Source organism: Dendropsophus ebraccatus, chromosome 3 (assembly GCF_027789765.1).
Source record: "Dendropsophus ebraccatus isolate aDenEbr1 chromosome 3, aDenEbr1.pat, whole genome shotgun sequence".
Taxonomy (NCBI): domain Eukaryota; kingdom Metazoa; phylum Chordata; class Amphibia; order Anura; family Hylidae; genus Dendropsophus; species Dendropsophus ebraccatus.
In genome coordinates, this window is record NC_091456.1 from 188,088,291 (window position 1) to 188,102,593 (window position 14,303).

General features: G+C 46.1%; 1 pseudogene; it reads right to left on the reverse strand.

Annotated features, from left to right (window-relative positions):
- The window catches only part of LOC138786596 (zinc finger protein 850-like), a 55,900-nt pseudogene that overhangs the window by 12,725 nt on the left and 28,872 nt on the right, over window positions 1–14,303 (reverse strand).

A 14,303-nucleotide genomic window follows, 5' to 3' on the forward strand; every position in this document is an offset into this window, starting at 1 on the left:
GAACTACAACCCCCATCATGCTTATAGGCTGATCATTTTGGGAGTTTTAGTTCCGCAGCAGATTAGAGGATGACAGCATAGGAGGAGGAGGCAGTGGCACAGTAGAACTACATCTCCCAGCATGGTGTGGTGATATGAAGCACTACAGTACACAAGGGGACATGTGATGTGTGTGGAATGTATGTTGGCACACTAGACCATAGGGCTGGGCGATTAATCAAATTCAATTAATTTGCCCAGAATTTTAGAATTGATTTGAATTTTTGGTGAAAATCGTAAATTCATCGTAAAAATCATCGCGGGCGGTGAGGTGTACGAGGAGAGAAATAGCTGCACAAGGCAGAACATGGGGCCGCTGAACGTGGTTCTTGTGGCCGGCATTCTCTACCGGCCAAACACCAGGAGCGAGACGCCCATCACAGTCACTCTACCGCCGCAGGCGAGTGACCATCTGAACCCATGCAGTGCGCGGGTTCAGAGGTGGGCGGTGCCTGGGAGCAGAGGGTGCACTCCGTACTGCAGGGGAGAAGGACATGTCCCAGAGAGTGCCGGCCACATGGGGACTACCGCCTCCCTGTACAGCCGGCAGCGGAGCGCCCCCAGATGTCACAGCACACTGGCAGCCGGGGGAAGAGCAAGCGGAACGGGTAAATACAGCCCTGCTCCCCGGTCTCTGGAGGAGGCTGCGGGGGCTGCAGGGTAAGGTGATCGCATTGCTACGAGTCCTGGAGCTTTACAGCAGGATCAGGGGGTGCAGTGTAAACCCCCAATCCTGCTGTACAGCCCCAGAGCCTGCAGCAATGCGATCACCTTACCCTGCAGTCCCCGCGGCCTCCAGAGACCGAGGAGCTCCATGTGCGCTGGGAGGAGGTGTGTCCAGCTACCCCAGTCCCATCTGGCACCCCCAGCCCCTCCCCCAGCTGCCCCACTTCACTCTGTTCCCCCCAGATGTCCCCCCCCCCCCCCCATTCACCCCAGTCCCCCTCTGTCACCCCCAGCTGCCCCAGTCTCCTCTGTTCCCCCCAGCTGCCCCAGTCCCCCACCCTCTGTCGCCCCCAGCTGCCCCAGTCCCCCCCCCCCCCCTCTGTCGCCCCCAGCTGAAGGGGGATTTTCTGCTTTCATGGTTCCTGGTCAGGCCACCTCCAGTTCGATCAGGCTGTCCACTGCTGATGTCTTCACTGCCGAGATCTGAGGTGGGGTAGTTGGGGACAGTTGGGATGTGGAGGATCACTCCTGAGGTCCTGGTGGGATTACTCCTGAGGGGAAGGGCAAGTAGGGGAGCACTTTTGAGGTTCCGAAGGGTCCAGGGTGGAGGATTGCTGTGGATCGGCAGGAACACAGGGGAGAGTGAGTAGTGCGCTGTGCTCTGCGTTGACACAGCCGGGAGATACAAGGGGTGCTACTCAATCAGGGTACGGAGTGCGCTCATTATTGCAGGGTAGGGTCCAGGTGGCAGGGGTGAGGGTGGGTAAGGGGAACTCATCGTTGTACAGTGAGGTCTGTAAAAGGAACACTGGGGCACCAAATCAGGAGTTCTGGATGCTTTCCTGGTGTGCATCAGGAAAGCATCCGGAGTTCTGGTGCTCCCGTATAGTTCTACGGGGGCATCTGTGCCAGAATTTCGGATGAAATTAGGACAGAATGTGAGAAATCCTGACCTATTTTCCGGAACAGACGCCCTTTAGAAAAAATCCTGAAATGTGTCCATGACTAATGTACCCCTATGGGTCTGGAAATCTGGACAGATTTTCCGGATTTGTGACACATGATAGGTGTGGGGGGGGGGGGGGGTGTTGTTTGTTAGCAATTATCACTGCTGGCGAGAATGAGATGGGTGGGGCTGTAAACATCACTGCTGCGGTCCCGGGGGACTTAGCGATCATCATTGTGCTGAGGTTGGGGGGTAGCTAGATAGAGGAATGCTGCCAAGAATGCCTGTGGTCTGCTCCCAGCCTAGTGCTCCCAGTCTAATGTCCGCTGCACTGGCACTGTGTCTGCCTGGGAGGGGGGGCTGGTGCCTGCAGCTCCATGCAGGCGCCCACCCCGGCCTCTCACATGCACCCAGCCTGGCCTGTCACCAGAATTCCGGACACTTTCCTGATGTGCATCAGGAAAGTGTCCAGAATTCCGGCACTTCCATAGACCTCTATGGGCTGTCTCAGACATCTTTGCGACATATCCCTGCATCGGATACAAAAAAACCTGTGAATATAACCTTAATTTTCAAAATAAAGGTATAATATTGATTGCATAAAAAGCCTTGTACACACTATTAGTTTATACAACCAGAACCTGCTGACAGATCACTGTGCAATATTAATCTTTAAATTGTTTGTAATAAAAGTTTATTTAAAAAAAAATGGTTTCATGTTTTTATTGGGGTGGGGGAGAGCTGGGGGTGTTGTTTCATTGTGTTTATTGGGGTGGGGGAGAGGTGATCAGCTGCTGATTGGCTGAGCTGACACTGCACAAGTCTTTGCTTAGCCAGTCATCGCCTGCAGCAATGCCCCGCCTCAGCCGCTGAGTGGCTGATGCTAGATTTGAAGAGACAGAGCCCAGCACACTAAAAGCTCAGTGTGCTGGGCTCTGGAGAAGGAAGATGTTGAAGGTGAGTATGGAAGCTTTACCCGCACTGCAGCCATCCCAGAAAGGAAGGGGGCGTTTAACCCCCCTTTCCTTGTGGGGATGGGTAAAGAGTGAGATTGGTCTGGCCACTAGGGAGTTGGTGTGGATACAGTGCATCCTCACAACCCCATCGTGGGCCACATTGTTCAGTATGGCACCAAAAGGGTTAAGTGGAGATGCGATGCATCCTCACTTAACCCCTTGTGTACTGGACTGTAAGCAGCATCTGGCAAGATGCTGTATATTGTAAGGTGCAAAACACCTGTCAAAATGATGGGTGTTCTGCTCCTGCCCTTTTTTGTGTCTCCCCTCTTGTTTTTCAGATATTGGTAAACAGGCTTGTGACTGATTCGGTGGACAATGTCAATGACCAGTGTGGTCAACGAGGAGTGTGTGTGTGTGGGGGGGGTTATTTTTTGCATAAAACATTATTTTTTTCAATTTGTCATCTTTACAGGCTGACAGATGGCATCCATGAGTCAGGGCTTAGTGTTAGCTGGTATAAAATGGCTAACACTAACCCCACCTTCCCCCATTATTACCCCAGTACCCACTGCACCAAGGTTGCTGGGTACCCTATACACACACATACATATATATTCCGAGTGAGTTGGGGATGCGTCTCCCTGCGTGCTGCTCATTGGCAGGGTTCAGAATGTAAAAGTTACAACATTTCCCCATGTGGGTTAGTTTTTTATTTTTCTACATTTTTAAGCTTTAGTCTATGTTCACACTGCGTATGAATCCGGCTGTAGTTCGTACGCCGCCGTACATGTGCGGCCAAAACTACGGGCGTGGGAAAAATCGACATGCGGCCGGATGATACAAACTGCGAACATACGCCCGTAGTAGAGTTATGCTTCCCTAGCTTGTTTCGTAGTGATCTGAAACAGGTCATTTACTTGGAAATCTTCGCCCAGCCCAATAAAACACACAGAACCTTTTGGATCGAAAAATCAAGTTCAATTTGGCTGAAATAAGTCCTCCGTACGGGACTGCACTGAAATCCACGGCCGTGATTTGTCCTCCATTGTCCTCAAACAATGGTCTTGTTCATTTTTCATGGCGCCGTATACGATCCAGCCGTAAGCTCATACGTAGTGTGCACTGTGCGGTCGTATATCGTATACTTCCAAGCGAACACATCAACCTCAAAACTACGTGCGTATATTCGCGGTTTGCACTACGGACAGAAAAATACGCAGTGTGAACATAGCCCCAAAGTGAATCCGTCAGTGACTGGACCCGAGGTGCGTATCCCCTTGTGTGCATTGAACCTGTCTACAAAGCCTCTGTGCAGTGGGATTTTTCCACTTAACAAACAGTCTAACCAAGCGTCAAAGAGGAGTGGTGGCTTGGCATTTGTGCCGCATCTCGGCCTGCCTCACCACTACTTCTTCCTCCCCTTTTTAATGCATATATACCTATTCGCCTGCCTCCTGCTCCCCGATATCATTATGTTGCTAATCGTGCATGCGTTGTTGGGCAGAAGTGCGGTGCACACATGCTGAGGGCCTGAAGCCAATGCCCTCTGCACCCTCCTCTTCCGCCCTATGGTGCATGCAGGAATGGTGTTATCAGGAGCACACCCTCCGAGGGAATTGTCTGTGCAGACATGCAACAACGTGACTACGACAGGAGGAGGAGGAGGCAGGAGGCAGGCTAATTGGTAAAATGCATGAAAATGGGGTGAGGCGGGCCGAGGTGTGGCCCAAATGCCAAGCCAGTACTCTGTGACACTTGGTTAGAGTGAGTTTGTAAGGAGTTTAAACAAATTACTGCAGGGAGGCTTTGTAGAAAGTGACCATGCACACCTATACTACACTGTCAGCATCTTGGGTCTGGCCCGGTGCTGACAGATTCCCTTTAAAGCCTGCCTATCAGAAACAACCTCTTTTAGATTATACGGCATGGAGAGAAAGGAGCTGCTGCACCTCACACCTATGGCTGACACTAAGGGTACTATTACACCAACAGATCTGACGACAGATTATCTGCCAAAGATTTGAAGCCAAACCCAGGAACAGACTATAATCAGAGATCAGGTCATAAAGGAAAGACTGGATTTCACCTCTTTTCAGATCCACTCCTGGGTTTGGCTTCAAATCTTTGGCAGATAATCTGTTGTCAGATCTGTTGGTGTAATAGTACCCTAAGGGGCTGTTCACACAGAGCAAGAACGGTGGAATGCCGCCAGCCTCCGTGTCATAATGACCTTGTATGGGATGCGCGTGCGGCTCCTCTCCCCGTGCTGAAGAATGAACATGTTCATTCTTCAGCGCCGAGAGATGCAGTGTGCACCTCCCATAGAGCGTCATTAAGACACTAAGGCTGGCGGCATTCCGCCGTTCTTGCTCTGTGTGAATGGGCCCTAATGCTTCTCGGCTACATTTAAAAACCAACGCCAGGATGATGGTATATAATTTGATTAAACATATTGCCTCGTGTACCACGTGCAGGTCCCCTGAGTCCCTACACTACACACTGTCGGTCAGTGACCGCAAACCCTGCAAAGCGAGCGCAAGCAGGGAAGGGAGGCCATAGAATGGTCCTGCAACCTCTTTTAGATTACTTTATTATTTCCAGTCTGGAGAGCAGGAGAGGTTTCTATGTGGATTTTCTACTGCTCTGAACAGTTCCTGACACGGACAGAGGTGGCAGCAAAGAGCACTGTGTCAGACTAAAGAGAATACATCACTTCCTGTAGGACATACAGCAGCTGATATATACTGGAAGGTTGGATGTTTGTTAAGGAAATTACATATCTCTGGCACTAACCCTTACAATACCCATGTGCTGGCATCTCTCCTGCCTGTATAATGTGGCAGATGGATCAGTGAGTTCCATCCACCTCCCATTCTCCTTGTAGATGGATCAGTTCACTCTGTGTGGTGCAAGGACTGTGGCTGTCTCTCTCTCTGAGCTTGTCAGGCTCAGCTTTTCAGTGAGTGATGAGTTGCCATGTAGGTTACCAAAGCCCCCCACCCCCACTCTCTGACAACCAGGGACTCCAGGGGTAGGACCTACCTCTGGCAACTACATTCTAGCCTGCTCACACTGAATAGGTTAGACTCCGGAGGTAGGAATTACTTTTTAGCCAGGACCTACCTCTGGCAACTACGGGCTCCAGGGGTAGGACCTACCTCTGGCAACTACATTCTAGCCTGCTCATAGTGAATGAGCTAGATTCCGGACTCCAGGGGTAGGACCTACTTCTGGCAACTACGGGCTTCAGGGGTAGGACCTACCTCTGACAACTACATTCTAGCCTGCTCACAGTGAATGAGCTAGATTCTGGACTCCAGGGGTAGAACCTACTTCTGGCAACTACGGGCGTCAGGGGTAGGACCTACCTCTGGCAACTACATTCTAGCCTGCTCACAGTGAATGAGCTAGATTCCGGACTCCAGGGGTAGGACCTACTTCTGGCAACTATGGGCTCCAGGGGTAGGACCTACCTCTGGCAACTACATTCTAGCCTGCTCACAGTGAATGAGCTATATTCCGGACTCCAGGGGTAGGACCTACTTCTGGCAACTACAGACTCCAATGGTAGGACCTACCTCTGGCAACTACATTCTAGCCTGATCATAGTGAATGAGCTAGACTCCAGGGGTAGGACCTACTTCTGGCAACTACGGGCTCCAGGGGTAGGACCTACCTCTGGCAACTACATTCTAGCCTGCTCATAGTGAATGGGCTAGATTCCAGACTCCAGGGGTAGGACCTACTTCTGGCAACTACAGACTCCAATGGTAGGACCTACCTCTGGCAACTACATTCTAGCCTGCTCATAGTGAATGAGCTAGATTCCGGACTCCAGGGGTAGGACCTACTTCTGGCAACTACGGGCTTCAGGGGTAGGACCTACCTCTGGCAACTACATTCTAGCCTGCTCACAGTGAATGAGCTAGATTCTGGACTCCAGGGGTAGAACCTACTTCTGGCAACTACGGGCGTCAGGGGTAGGACCTACCTCTGGCAACTACATTCTAGCCTGCTCATAGTGAATGAGCTAGATTCCACACTCCAGGGGTAGGACCTACTTCTGGCAACTACAGGCTCCAGGGGTAGGACCTACTTCTGGCAACTACGGGCTTCAGGGGTAGGACCTACCTCTGGCAACTACATTCTAGCCTGCTCACAGTGAATGAGCTAGATTCCGGACTCCAGGGGTAGGACCTACTTCTGGCAACTACGGGCTCCAGGGGTAGGACCTACCTCTGGCAACTACATTCTAGCCTGCTCACAGTGAATGAGCTATATTCCGGACTCCAGGGGTAGGACCTACTTCTGGCAACTACAGACTCCAGGGGTAGGACCTACCTCTGGCAATTACATTCTAGCCTGCTCAGTAGAGAACAGTCTAAATTCTGTACTTCAGGGGTAAAAATTACTTTTTAGCAACTCCAGGGGTAGGACCTACCTCTGGCAACTACATTCTAGCCTTTTCCTACTGAATGGGCTAGATTCCGGACTCCAGAGGTAGGACCTACTTCTAGCAACTACATTCTAGCCTGCTCATAGTGAATGGGCTAGATTCCGGTCTCCAGAGGTAGGACCTACCCCTGGCAACTACATTCTAGTCTCAACCACCCCAAGAGCTGTACAGGAGCCGTGTGCTTCCCCTGTGCTTCCAGGACCTGCCATGATGTCACAGTCATGTGATCAGTCACATGGAGGAGGAGTCACATGATCAGGGGCTGCTGCTCAGTGTATGCAGGACTCTGCTGTGCTGGATGAGCTGAAGTGATGTGTAAGCAGCAGAGCTGTGTGTGTGTGATGTGTGTGGAGCAGAGCTGTGTGATGTGTGTGGAGCAGAGCTGTGTGTGTGGAGCAGAGCTGTCTGTGTGTGATGTGTGTGGAGCAGAGCTGTGTATGTGTTTGTTATATATTCCTGCAGCAGAGCCCTGTGTGTAATGTACATGTAGCTGAGCTGTATATGTGTGACTCATCTCTTCAGGCTCGCTTATAACGTTCCCTTAACTTGTTTCCCCCTTCTGTTGTCTCCCTCGCTCTATATCTCTGACGGTTCCTGCACTTTATATGTTTACTTGCATCCGACATTGGCGTTGTTACTGGCTCATCCTGTATTTCCAACTATGTACAATGGCCGGACCATGGACAAATGAAGCACTTATGCCTGGTGTCAACCCAAGTTATAGTCTGTAAGCTCCAACGAGCAGGTCTCGTTTATACTTTGTATTTTTTTATGTTTTTATTTATTCTAATTATTTAACTGTGTATTATGTACCTCTGTACTGTATGCATAGAAAAAAAAAGCGCTGCAGAATCTGTTGGCGCTATACAAATAAAATTATTATTATAAGGATGCAGATAGAGCAATTTTATACACATTTAGTTTATTTAAAGGTTTTATTTTTTTATGAGCTGTCAGGTAAAGTGAAACTAAGTTGTCTAATATTCTAACGTTGTTATCGTACTGCCTTGAGGAACATAGATAACGTGTCAGTTTTACCATAGGGTGAATGGTGTAAACACTAAACCCCTTAAAATGGAAAATTGCTTTTTTTTTCAATTTTACCACACAAATAATTTACCAGTTTTGCAGCAATTTATATAGGAAAATTAAGTCTGCCATTGCAAAGTGTAATTGGTGTTGCAAAAAATAAGGGCTCATGTAGGTCTGTAGGTGAAAAGAATACAAGTTCTACGATTTTGCCACACTGGTAGCTGATAGAAATCTAGGAAGTGAAGAAAAATGTCCTCTGTGCCAATTCACATTGTCTCCTGCTCCTTCTGCTCTCCCACCTTAGGAGACAAATCTTCCATGCCTCTGCCTCACATTGTGTGTGTTTGCTGAGCACAGGCTGATGATGCAGACAGGGGGCAGGGCGTGATGTCACAGGAGGCGGGGCTGGATCCCCAAATCTGTGACCGGCCAGAAGCAGCTGCTGCAACTTCACTGATTTACTGCAGAGTTTTGCACAAATTAGGGCTGTGTTCAAACTTGTTGGGAGTGTCATTGCAGTACTGCAGCATATTCACAAAAATGATGCGGTAACACAATTAAATGATGGTAAACGGCAGAGAGGATTAGAGCCGGCACTGCCAATCCCACATGGAGAAAAAACGAGGCATAAACGGTATATCCCATATAAGATAATATTGGATAAACCTCTCATTGTGGAGGTCAACTTCAAAAATAAAAGATGCTTGATCATAATACAGTGGGGAAAAAAAGTATTTAGTCAGTCACCAATAGTGCAAGTTCCACCACTTAAAAAGATGAGAGGCGTCTGTAACTGACACCATATGTAGACCTCAACTATGGAAGACAAATAGAGAAAACAAATCCTGAAAATCACATTGTCTGATTTTGTAAGAATTTATTTGCAAAATATGGTGGAAAATAAGTATTTGGTCAGTAACAAAATTTTATCTCAATACTTTGTTATATATCCTTTGTTGGCAATGACAGAGATCAAACGTTTTCTGTAAGTCTTCACAAGGTTGGCACACACTGTTGTTGGTATGTTGGCCCATTCCTCCATGCAGATCTCCTCTAGAGCAGTAATGTTTTGGGGCTGTCGCTTGGCAACACGGACTTTCAACTCCCTCCAAAGGTTTTCTATAGGGTTGAGATCTGGATACTGGCTAGGCCACTCCAGGACCTTGAAATGCTTCTTACGAAGCCACTCCTTCGTTGCCCTGGCGGTGTGCTTTGGATCATTGTCATGTTGAAAGACCTAGACACGTTTCATCTTCAATGCCCTTGCTGATGGAAGGAGGTTTGCACTCAAAATCTCCCGATACATGGCCCCATTCATTCCTTCTTGTACCCGGATCAGTCATCCTGGCCCCTTTGCAAAGAAACAGCCCCAAAGCATGATTTTCCATCCCCACGCTTTACAGTAGCTATGGTGTTTGATGGCTGCAACTCAGTATTCTTTTTCCTCCAAACACGACAAGTTGTGTTTCTACCAAACAGTTCCACTTTGGTTTCATCAGACCATAGGACATTCTCCCAATACTCTTCTGGATCATCCAAATGCTCTCTAGCAAACTTCAGACGGGCCCTGACATGTACTGGCTTAAGCAGTGGGACACGTCTGGCACTGCAGGATCTGAGTCCCTGGCGGCGTAGTGTGTTATTGATGGTAGGCTTTGTTACATTGGTCCCAGCTCTCTGCAGTTCGTTCACTAGGTCCCCCCGCGTGGTTCTGGGATTTTTGCTCACCGTTCTTGTGATCATTTTGACCCCACAGGGTGAGATTTTGCGTGGAGCCCCAGATCGAGGGAGATTATCAGTGGTCTTGTATGTCTTCCATTTTCTAATTATTGCTCCCACAGTTGATTTCTTCACTCCAAGCTGCTTGCCTATTGCAGATTCAGTCTTCCCAGCCTGGTGCAGGACTACAATTTTGTTTCTGGTGTCCTTTGACAGCTCTTTGGTCTTCACCATAGTGGAGTTTGTAGTCTAACTGTTTGAGGGTGTGCACAGGTGTCTTTTTATACTGATAACAAGTTTAAACAGGTGCCATTACTACAGGTAATGAGTGGAGGAAAGAGGAGACTCTTAAAGAAGAAGTTACAGGTCTGTGAGAGCCAGAAATCTTGATTGTTTGTAGGTGACCAAATACTTATTTTCCACCATAATTTGCAAATAAATTCTTACAAAATCAGACAATGTGATTTTTGGGATTTGTTTTCTCATTTTGTCTCCCATAGTTGAGGTCTATCTATGATGTAAATTACAGACGCCTCTCATCTTTTTAAGTGGGAGAACTTGCACTATTGGTGACTGACTAAATACTTTTTTTCCCCACTGTATGTACGTGGAAATGAAAAGAAAAAAAATGTATTCAAAAAGTTCTTTATTCCAATATCCGCGTTTACAGGTAGAGAATACAGCGTGCTGTGTGGTGTAACAAGTAGAGAATAGAGCATGCTGTGTGGTGTTACAAGTAGAGAATAGAGCGTGCTGTGCGGTGTTACAGGTAGAGAATACAGCGTGCTGTGTGGTGTTACAAGTAGAGAATAGAGCGTGCTGTGTGGTGTTACAAGTAGAGAATAGAGCATGCTGTGTGGTGTTACAGGTAGATAATACAGTGCTGTGTGGTGTTACAGGTAAAGAATAGAGCGTGCTGTGTGGTGTTACAGGTAGAGAATACAGTGTGCTGTGTGGTGTTACAGGTAGAGAATACAGTGTGCTGTGTGGTGTTACAGGTAGAGAATACAGTGTGCTGTGTGGTGTTACAGGTAGAGAATACAGCGTGCTGTGTGGTGTTACAGGTAGAGAATACAGCGTGCTGTGTGGTGTTATAGGTAGAGAATACAGCGCACTGTGTGGTGCTACAGGTAGAGAATACAGCGTGCTGTGTGGTGTTACAGGTAGAGAATACAGCGCGCTGTGTGGTGTTACAGGTAGAGAATACAGTGTGCTGTGTGGTGTTACAGGTAGAGAATACAGTGTGCTGTGTGGTGTTACAGGTAGAGAATACAGCGTGCTGTGTGGTGTTACAGGTAGAGAATACAGTGTGCTGTGTGGTGTGACAGGTAAAGAATACAGTGTGCTGTGTAGTGTGACAGGTAGAGAATACAATGTGCTGTGTGGTGTTATAGGTAGAGAATACAGTGCTATGTGGTGTTACAGGTAGAGAATACAGTGGTGTGGCAGGTAGAGAATACAGCGTGGTATAATTTGATACTTACAGAGTGACTAAATTATCAGGATGTAAAAGCCTACACGTACAGCCACTCAATATAAAACAAAGACTCTCAAAACAAATGGTTTTTTGGTAGTTTTAAAACTGGGTTGCTTCTGCAGCAGGTTTATTTGTTTTTTTACCTATATCTGGAGTTCCCCTATAAGGTAGGGATCAGTAGACTCTCTACTAAAAATGTCTCCTCTCCTGTGTGACTTAGCTGATGTTCTAAAAGCATTGATTTCACAATAAAACATTTCCAACAATAAGAGCATAAAAGTTGCTGTGTGAATGTTTTAATACATAATAAGACTTGCTTTCAAAGTATAACATTTCCAACATTCTAAACATAAACAATGCTCAACCCTTCTGAATTTTAAGATTTTGGACAAGGCTACACTTCACCTTCAAACACTTCTCACATTCTGGGTATGAAAATGTCTTCTCCCATATGTGCATCCTCTGAGGTTTAACAAAACTTAATGAACTATCATTTCAAAATTTCCACAATCATTACAAGTATACGGAATGTAAGTTCAGGTTGATGATAATAATGTTTAACAAGTTCTAGTTTTCTTTAACAGCATTTACTGCATCCTGAACATTAAAATGACTACTCCCCTGTGTGAGTTTTTTGATGATTAGAAAGAGTTGATCTGTGAGCAAAACATTTCCCACATTTTAAGCATGAAAATGGCTTCTCCCCTGTATGAGTTCTTTGATGTTCAACAAGATTTGATTTCAGAATGAAACATTTTCCACATTCTGAACATGAAAATGGCTTCTCCCCTGTGTGAATTTTTTGATGTTCAACAAGTTTTGTTTTCCGAGCAAAACACTTCCCACATTCTGAACATGAAAACGGCTTCTCTCCTGTGTGAATTTTTTGATGTTCAACAAGTTTTGTTTTCTGAGCAAAACACTTCCCACATTCTGAACATGAAAATGGCTTTTCCCCTGTGTGAATTTTTTGATGTGCAGTAAGAGCTGATCTGTGTGAAAAACATTTCCCACATTCTGAACATGAAAATGGCTTTTCCCTTGTATGAATTTTTTTATGGGAAATAAGATTTCTTTTCAAAGCAAAACTTTTCTCGCATTCTGAACATGAAAACGGCTTGTCTGCCTCGTGAATTGTTTTATGACAAAGAAGACTTGATTTAAGTCTAAAACATTTCCCACATTCTGAACATAAAAATGGTTTCTCCCCTGTGTGAATTTTTTGATGTGCAGTAAGATCTGATTTCCTAATAAAACATTTCTCACATTCTGAACATGAAAATGGCTTCTCCCCTGTGTGAATTTTTTGATGTGCAGTAAGATCAGATTTCTGTGAGAAACACTTCCCACATTCTGAACATGAAAATGGCTTCTCCCCTGTATGAATTTTTTCATGCAAAATAAGATTTCCTTTAAAAAAAAAACTTTTTCCACATTCTGAACATGAAAATGGCTTCCCTGCCCCGTGAATTGTTTTATGGCAAAGAAGACTTGATTTGTGTTTAAAACATTTCCCACATTCTGAACATAAAAATGGCTTTTCTTCTGTGTGACTTTTTTTATGTTTATCAAGATTTGATTTTTGTGTAAAACATTTTCCACATTCTGAACATAAAAATGGCTTCTCTCCTCTGTGAATTTTTAGATGTTTAGTAATATTTGTTTTCCTTTTAAAACATTTCCCACATTCTGAACATACAAATGGCTTATCTCCTGTGTGAATTCTTAGATGTTCAATAAGATTTGATTTCTGTGAAAAACATTTCCCACATTCTGAACATAAAAAAGACGGGACTTTTATAACAGGATGAGATGAGAGATCTTTGCTGTGAGGGGCTGAGGGTGTATCTGGGATAGTGGACGGCTCCTCATTTGTATCTTGTGTGATATGATCCTCTGAGGAGATCTGATGTCCCCCTGAGCTCCTGGTAGAATCATCTGCAAAGGAGAAAACACCATTTCTCTTATTTCCCAGTAATAGAAGCTTAACCCCTAGACGACCCAGGGCGTATAGTTACGCCATGGAAGTCTGTCCCCAGACGACCTAGGGCGTAACTGTACGCCCTGGGTGTTTCTCCCGCTATGAAGCGTGCTCCGGAGAGGAGCGCGCTTCATAGCAGGTGGGGGCCGGCTGCAATCAGCAGCCGGGACCTCACCGGTAATGACACGCTGCAGCGATCGCGCTGCCGCGTGTCATTAACTCCTTAAACGCCGCGATCGCTGCGCGACCGCGGCGTTTAAGTGTAAGTGACAGGGGGAGTCCCCTGTCACTTACCGTTCGGGACCCCCGCAGTGTGACTGCGGGGGTCCCGATCGGTAAAACGGACTGCAGGAGGTCTCTCACCTGCCTCCGTGCGGTCCGATCGGCGATCTGCTACAATGAGCCTGCACAGGCAGGCTCAATGAGCAGATCGCCGATAACACTGATCAATGCTATGCCTATGGCATAGTATTCATCAGTGTAGAAATCTAAGTATTGTATGTAAAAGTCCCCCAAAGGGACTTCAAATGTGTAAAAAAACAAAGTTCAAAACACTATTACACTACCCCAAAACCCCTCCCCCAATAAAAGTTGAAATCACCCCCCTTTCCCATTATATAAATAAAACATATAAAAATAAATAAACAAATAAACATATAATATACCGTAGCGTGCGTTATTGTCCAATCTATTAAAATATAACAAGCATCATTGCGAACGGTAAACGGCGTACACGAAAAGAGGGCAAAAAGTGCGCGGATTACCGATTTTATGTTACATTATATATAAAAAAAAATTAATAAAAAGTGATCAAAACGTCCGATCTTCACAAATATGGTATTAATAAAAACTAGAGATCATGGCGGAAAAAATGACACCCCATACAGCCCCGTAGGTGAAAAAATAAAACCGTTATAAGTGTCACAATAGGCCCATTTTATTTAAAATTAATTGCCAAAAAAAAGGATTTCATTTAAAAAAATTTATAACATTAGAGAATCTGTGTAACCTGCATATGGTTGTGTTCG